The sequence below is a fragment of the Lygodium microphyllum genome, chromosome 3 (assembly GCF_053477565.2).
Source record: "Lygodium microphyllum isolate KBCC chromosome 3, Lygodium_microphyllum_v1.1.10, whole genome shotgun sequence".
In the NCBI taxonomy this organism is placed as follows: Eukaryota; Viridiplantae; Streptophyta; class Polypodiopsida; order Schizaeales; family Lygodiaceae; genus Lygodium; species Lygodium microphyllum.
Window position 1 is genome coordinate 19,307,077 of NC_141137.1, and position 8,298 is coordinate 19,315,374.

Below are 8,298 nucleotides of genomic sequence, written 5' to 3' on the forward strand. Positions count from 1 at the left end.
TCACATTACATCCGTGTTGGGAAAGTTATGACATCAACCAAGTGAAAGTGAGGTGCAACAAGCTAGTCATACTTATTTTACCTAGGCTTGAGGGCCCTAGAGAGCAATTTTTACAAGTTAGGTTACTTACTTGGCGAAGAGTGAAGAGCCTACGTGGAAGCATGAGCAAGCAGAAGCAAGAGAGATGCAAGCTATGATGGATGGAGCAAAAGAGTAAGAGAGAGAGACACACACAAGATGTGGAAACTCCAATAGCTAAAATTTTCCTTATTCAATGGTCACTAAAAGAATAAATAATAAAGTGAAATGATGGATACTTGCCACCTGAAGTGTATATGTGTGTGGTCATGATGTGCGTAGTAAATATGGGGCAGCGTAGGCACATGTGCTTTTACTCCCAACAACCTCACACTTAAAGGTGAATGTGTTTGTAGTGAGATGAGAATAAGAAAAAAGTGACAAAGTACAAAATGTATATAAAGTACAACAATATGAGAAATAGATGTCATCTCATCCTAAGCCCATCATCTTCCTAAGGAGAAGGCAAAACCACTGAGTGAGTAGATCTACAAGATTCTCATCAATCTTGTCGAGATTTAACAAGCTCAATACACTTGTCCTCTACGATCTTCCTAATGAAGTAATAGGACACCTAAATGTGCTTTGTCTTCGCATGAAAGATCGCATTATTGGCCAACTAAGTAACACTTATGAAATCCAAATGCAATGTAGGAGTAACAATAATACCAAGGTCTACCACTATAGATGGGCTAACCATAGGGCCTCCTTACAAGCCTTAGTTGTTGCAATATAGTCTATCTTAGTAGTAGATAAGGCCATGCATTTTTGCACCTTGGACATCCAAGAAACAATACCTCTAGCAAAAGTGAAGACATACCCAGAGGTGGACTTCCTACTATCTGCATGTCCTCTATAGTCCGAGTCAATGTAACATATGAGTGTAGTATCATGGCCACCATAGCAAATGCACATATCTGCAATGCTTTTCAAGTATGCCATGATATCCTTCATGGCATCCCAATGTCACCATCCAAGTGTTGCCATATAGCATATCACAACTTCCACTGCAAATGGTATGTCAAGGTGAGTGGCTATCATGGCATATATCAAATTGCCCCCACTGTGGATGCATAAGGGATCTTGGCCATCTCAACCTTCTAATCATTTGACCAGGAATAATTGACTTGACTAACCTTCACATGGGAAGGTAAAGGATAGTCAATAGGCTTAATATCCTACACATGGAATCGCTCAAGTACCTTTTGTATGTACACCTACTCTGATAGGTAAAGGAGCCACTTAGAGCAATCACGCATGATATGTATACCAAGAATAGGTGAGGCCTGCCCTATGTCCTTCATGTTAAAGCTCTTCTTAAGTTGAGTCTTCAAGGTATCCAAATCATCATGAACTCTCCTAGCAATAAATATATAATCTAAAAGATGGAGCCCGAGTGAAAGCACACAAGTGGAAGCAAGAGCTATGATGGATGGAGCAAGAGAGAGAGACATCGTATGTAGGAGCTCTAATAGTCACAATATACGAGTGACTTTCCCTTATTCAAATGTCACTTAAAAAAAATGAGGTGATAGTGATGGGCACCTATCACCTGTAGTATACAAGTGTTTAAGTATTGTTAGTGTAATGAATACACATGCAATTAGGCAAATCTGTCTTTATCCCCAACAATCTCGCACTCAAAGGTGAATGTGCTCCTAGTGAGGAGAGAACAAGAAAAATCTGACAATGTACAAATGGACATAAAGTACAAAACAAGATGAGGAATAAACATCATCTCATCTTATGGCCATAAAGTACAAAACAAGATGAGGAATAAACACACAAAGTTCATTTGCCTTCACCGCAAGTTAATGAACTTTGTGTGTGGAGGCTCTTTAAATGCTCACATTACATCCGTGTTGGGAAAGTTATGACATCAACCAAGTGAAAGTGAGGTGCAACAAGCTAGTCATACTTATTTTACCTAGGCTTGAGGGCCCTAGAGAGCAATTTTTACAAGTTAGGTTACTTACTTGGCGAAGAGTGAAGAGCCTACGTGGAAGCATGAGCAAGCAGAAGCAAGAGAGATGCAAGCTATGATGGATGGAGCAAAAGAGTAAGAGAGAGAGACACACACAAGATGTGGAAACTCCAATAGCTAAAATTTTCCTTATTCAATGGTCACTAAAAGAATAAATAATAAAGTGAAATGATGGATACTTGCCACCTGAAGTGTATATGTGTGTGGTCATGATGTGCGTAGTAAATATGGGGCAGCGTAGGCACATGTGCTTTTACTCCCAACAACCTCACACTTAAAGGTGAATGTGTTTGTAGTGAGATGAGAATAAGAAAAAAGTGACAAAGTACAAAATGTATATAAAGTACAACAATATGAGAAATAGATGTCATCTCATCCTAAGCCCATCATCTTCCTAAGGAGAAGGCAAAACCACTGAGTGAGTAGATCTACAAGATTCTCATCAATCTTGTCGAGATTTAACAAGCTCAATACACTTGTCCTCTACGATCTTCCTAATGAAGTAATAGGACACCTAAATGTGCTTTGTCTTCGCATGAAAGATCGCATTATTGGCCAACTAAGTAACACTTATGAAATCCAAATGCAATGTAGGAGTAACAATAATACCAAGGTCTACCACTATAGATGGGCTAACCATAGGGCCTCCTTACAAGCCTTAGTTGTTGCAATATAGTCTATCTTAGTAGTAGATAAGGCCATGCATTTTTGCACCTTGGACATCCAAGAAACAATACCTCTAGCAAAAGTGAAGACATACCCAGAGGTGGACTTCCTACTATCTGCATGTCCTCTATAGTCCGAGTCAATGTAACATATGAGTGTAGTATCATGGCCACCATAGCAAATGCACATATCTGCAATGCTTTTCAAGTATGCCATGATATCCTTCATGGCATCCCAATGTCACCATCCAAGTGTTGCCATATAGCATATCACAACTTCCACTGCAAATGGTATGTCAAGGTGAGTGGCTATCATGGCATATATCAAATTGCCCCCACTGTGGATGCATAAGGGATCTTGGCCATCTCAACCTTCTAATCATTTGACCAGGAATAATTGACTTGACTAACCTTCACATGGGAAGGTAAAGGATAGTCAATAGGCTTAATATCCTACACATGGAATCGCTCAAGTACCTTTTGTATGTACACCTACTCTGATAGGTAAAGGAGCCACTTAGAGCAATCACGCATGATATGTATACCAAGAATAGGTGAGGCCTGCCCTATGTCCTTCATGTTAAAGCTCTTCTTAAGTTGAGTCTTCAAGGTATCCAAATCATCATGAACTCTCCTAGCAATAAATATATAATCTAAAAGATGGAGCCCGAGTGAAAGCACACAAGTGGAAGCAAGAGCTATGATGGATGGAGCAAGAGAGAGAGACATCGTATGTAGGAGCTCTAATAGTCACAATATACGAGTGACTTTCCCTTATTCAAATGTCACTTAAAAAAAATGAGGTGATAGTGATGGGCACCTATCACCTGTAGTATACAAGTGTTTAAGTATTGTTAGTGTAATGAATACACATGCAATTAGGCAAATCTGTCTTTATCCCCAACAATCTCGCACTCAAAGGTGAATGTGCTCCTAGTGAGGAGAGAACAAGAAAAATCTGACAATGTACAAATGGACATAAAGTACAAAACAAGATGAGGAATAAACATCATCTCATCTTATGGCCATAAAGTACAAAACAAGATGAGGAATAAACACACAAAGTTCATTTGCCTTCACCGCAAGTTAATGAACTTTGTGTGTGGAGGCTCTTTAAATGCTCACATTACATCCGTGTTGGGAAAGTTATGACATCAACCAAGTGAAAGTGAGGTGCAACAAGCTAGTCATACTTATTTTACCTAGGCTTGAGGGCCCTAGAGAGCAATTTTTACAAGTTAGGTTACTTACTTGGCGAAGAGTGAAGAGCCTACGTGGAAGCATGAGCAAGCAGAAGCAAGAGAGATGCAAGCTATGATGGATGGAGCAAAAGAGTAAGAGAGAGAGACACACACAAGATGTGGAAACTCCAATAGCTAAAATTTTCCTTATTCAATGGTCACTAAAAGAATAAATAATAAAGTGAAATGATGGATACTTGCCACCTGAAGTGTATATGTGTGTGGTCATGATGTGCGTAGTAAATATGGGGCAGCGTAGGCACATGTGCTTTTACTCCCAACAACCTCACACTTAAAGGTGAATGTGTTTGTAGTGAGATGAGAATAAGAAAAAAGTGACAAAGTACAAAATGTATATAAAGTACAACAATATGAGAAATAGATGTCATCTCATCCTAAGCCCATCATCTTCCTAAGGAGAAGGCAAAACCACTGAGTGAGTAGATCTACAAGATTCTCATCAATCTTGTCGAGATTTAACAAGCTCAATACACTTGTCCTCTACGATCTTCCTAATGAAGTAATAGGACACCTAAATGTGCTTTGTCTTCGCATGAAAGATCGCATTATTGGCCAACTAAGTAACACTTATGAAATCCAAATGCAATGTAGGAGTAACAATAATACCAAGGTCTACCACTATAGATGGGCTAACCATAGGGCCTCCTTACAAGCCTTAGTTGTTGCAATATAGTCTATCTTAGTAGTAGATAAGGCCATGCATTTTTGCACCTTGGACATCCAAGAAACAATACCTCTAGCAAAAGTGAAGACATACCCAGAGGTGGACTTCCTACTATCTGCATGTCCTCTATAGTCCGAGTCAATGTAACATATGAGTGTAGTATCATGGCCACCATAGCAAATGCACATATCTGCAATGCTTTTCAAGTATGCCATGATATCCTTCATGGCATCCCAATGTCACCATCCAAGTGTTGCCATATAGCATATCACAACTTCCACTGCAAATGGTATGTCAAGGTGAGTGGCTATCATGGCATATATCAAATTGCCCCCACTGTGGATGCATAAGGGATCTTGGCCATCTCAACCTTCTAATCATTTGACCAGGAATAATTGACTTGACTAACCTTCACATGGGAAGGTAAAGGATAGTCAATAGGCTTAATATCCTACACATGGAATCGCTCAAGTACCTTTTGTATGTACACCTACTCTGATAGGTAAAGGAGCCACTTAGAGCAATCACGCATGATATGTATACCAAGAATAGGTGAGGCCTGCCCTATGTCCTTCATGTTAAAGCTCTTCTTAAGTTGAGTCTTCAAGGTATCCAAATCATCATGAACTCTCCTAGCAATAAATATATAATCTAAAAGATGGAGCCCGAGTGAAAGCACACAAGTGGAAGCAAGAGCTATGATGGATGGAGCAAGAGAGAGAGACATCGTATGTAGGAGCTCTAATAGTCACAATATACGAGTGACTTTCCCTTATTCAAATGTCACTTAAAAAAAATGAGGTGATAGTGATGGGCACCTATCACCTGTAGTATACAAGTGTTTAAGTATTGTTAGTGTAATGAATACACATGCAATTAGGCAAATCTGTCTTTATCCCCAACAATCTCGCACTCAAAGGTGAATGTGCTCCTAGTGAGGAGAGAACAAGAAAAATCTGACAATGTACAAATGGACATAAAGTACAAAACAAGATGAGGAATAAACATCATCTCATCTTATGGCCATCATATTTCTAAGAAAGGCAAAATTTTTGCTTAGAGACTTTTAGTGAGTAGATCTGCAAGATTCTTATCAGTGAAGCTCGAGAAACTTGTCCTCTACCACCACCCTAATGAAGTGATAGCACACCTCTGTGGGAGCTCTCGCTCAACCGCCACCAAGACCCACGGACCGCTTATTGTTTCAAGCGTTCCAAGCCGAGCACTAATGGCTACCTCTCACATAGCCGACGCGCCATCCATATCTACAAGTGTAGTGATTTTGGTGGTGGTGCTGAGGAAGGTCGTTGGGGGCATGTTGTTGGCCTAGGTGGCTGGTGATAGTGTTGTTGAAGTGGGGGATAGGGCTGGCTTTTGTTGGGAGTTGCACTCATGGGTTGGCACAGGTATTGATGTTCGAGGGATTCTGGGAGGGGCGACGATTCCTTGGTGGGATTGCATGATGATGAAGGATAAGAATTTAGAGTTGAGTGTTGATGAAGAGCTGAGGATACTTTTGTTGGAGTTTGCAATACCTGCAATTGAAAACCTCTCATATGTGGTCTCTCCCTGGGGTAGTGCTAATCTTCTTATCATGCACAAGACATAGTTTTATTAGTTTGGGAGACTAGTCGAACTCTAAGCATGCTGAGAGTAATGTCCTGCACTTGAGGGCCCAAACTGTGTATATATTTTGGTGCAGACATTATGTGAGTGCTCGTGCATACTTAGATATTACGTAGTTAAAAGATTGCGGGTTGGTTCCTCGTAACAACATGTGGATGAAGCAAAGTTGTCCATGTTGAGGAGAAGTACACATGAAGGTGTATGAGACATCCTTTGTGTTGTGATAGCAGGATGTAGCATAATCGAACACATTGACACCAAACTTTTAGTAGCTGGTAGCTATTGGGCGTGCTCGATGAGTACGGTGTACTTTTCATGGCCATTCGTGCGGTGCTTACCACGATCGATTGTAATGGTATTAAGGCAGAGTGCAAAAAGGAATCGTGCAAATGGGTTAGGGTGATAGGTCTAACCATATGCGAGACAAGCTCCCTAGGTATGTCCTGCCCTTGATGTGCCCTGAACAATTGTGGGGGATGTGTAGAGGGCTAGGGAACTAGGGACGGAGCTAGCTGACCAAGGTCACTAGGTGTACCTAATTTGAGGACCCTTAGGTGTCATGCTGTGATTGTGAGTGCTTTTTCTTTTCTTTTCTTTTTCTTTTCTTTTAATTCGTTTCTTTTTCTTTTCCACTTTTTTAAAAAATAGAATAACATGAGTATAACCATTGCAATACATTGAGGCTATGAGCCTTTCACTTGGGTTGGGAAATGTCAAGATTCAAAGGCTGCGAGGATGGATATTACATCGACAATTGTGTCCCAGCCTCGTTGCTAGAGGAATAGTTATTGAGATGGGGAGATACACTAGAGATTCTGCAAAACCTCTTTATAACGTGCGATGCTAGTACAATTGAGGTAACAGTTGCCGTGATGCCAGGTGTAGAGTTTGACCCAGAAAGAGAAAGTGGCCACTGATCATGCTTTGGGCCATGTGATATGGGCGATCAGCAAGGGTGATTTTCACTTTCGATGGTGTGGATTCGTCATGGCTCTTTGTGAGGTTGGTGGTCTTACGGTGACTTGGGCATTGAACACTTTCGCACAAAGACCCGTGCCGTCCTGCATCCACTTGACACTTCGTGAGAGTATATGCAAGTCACATGCCTCAATTATAATGAACAAATGCATCACAAAAAGATATTACTTTATCAAAATCCTATGGTGCTGACTGCAATGCATATCATAGGCGCTTGTTAACGACGTGACCTGTATCAGTAGTCAGTAAGGGAAGTTTGTACTACTGGGGAGGCTTGCCCCTTTAACCACTTAAAGACAAAAAGTTGTGGCAGGATGGCGTTTGGCAAGCAACTCATACAACATAGATCCTACTCGATTTGTATGAGGTGGGGTGAATTTGAGTGGTCAGGCGATTGGGGCTGTGCCGGTGACGGGCTCCTGGGGTAGGCTGGGTAGGGAAGACGTCGGTTGGGACCCAAAAGGTGTAGTCCCTGGCCACCTCGATCTCAAGAATGCCTCGAAAAAATTCATGAAACTTCTTCTTGAATCGAGCTTGCTTCTCCTCGGCAGCCTGCTGAGACGCTCCGCCACCTAGTCCACGTGTTCCCTCCTAAGTCAGACTGCGACGGCAGTTCTGCGGGCCGCTTCGCCACCTAGCTCCCCCCCCGGTGACATTTTCTTCCCCCATCAACTTGACGTAGGCCACGTAGGCCTCTAACCCTAAAAATAAAATGCCTAAGGTCAGATGGAGGGGGAGAGTACCTCTCAAATGAGTTGGCAAGGTTCTTGAGGAGCATGGCATAAAGCAACAATATTCATGCAGTCATACCCCACAACAAAATGGAATTGCAGAAAGGAAAAATAGGCATATTGGAGAGGTATCTCGTGCCATGCACCTAGTGCTCGAGTTTCTGGGGAGGGCCCACACGGCCGAGGTTGCCACTCTCTGGGCCTGGGAAGTTTTTGGCCTACGTTCGGAGCGGTGTCACTTAGGGCCTCTCTTTGGTGTGTACCTCTTAAGGGTAGGCACATATCACTCTAGTGGAGGCGCTTGTGCCTT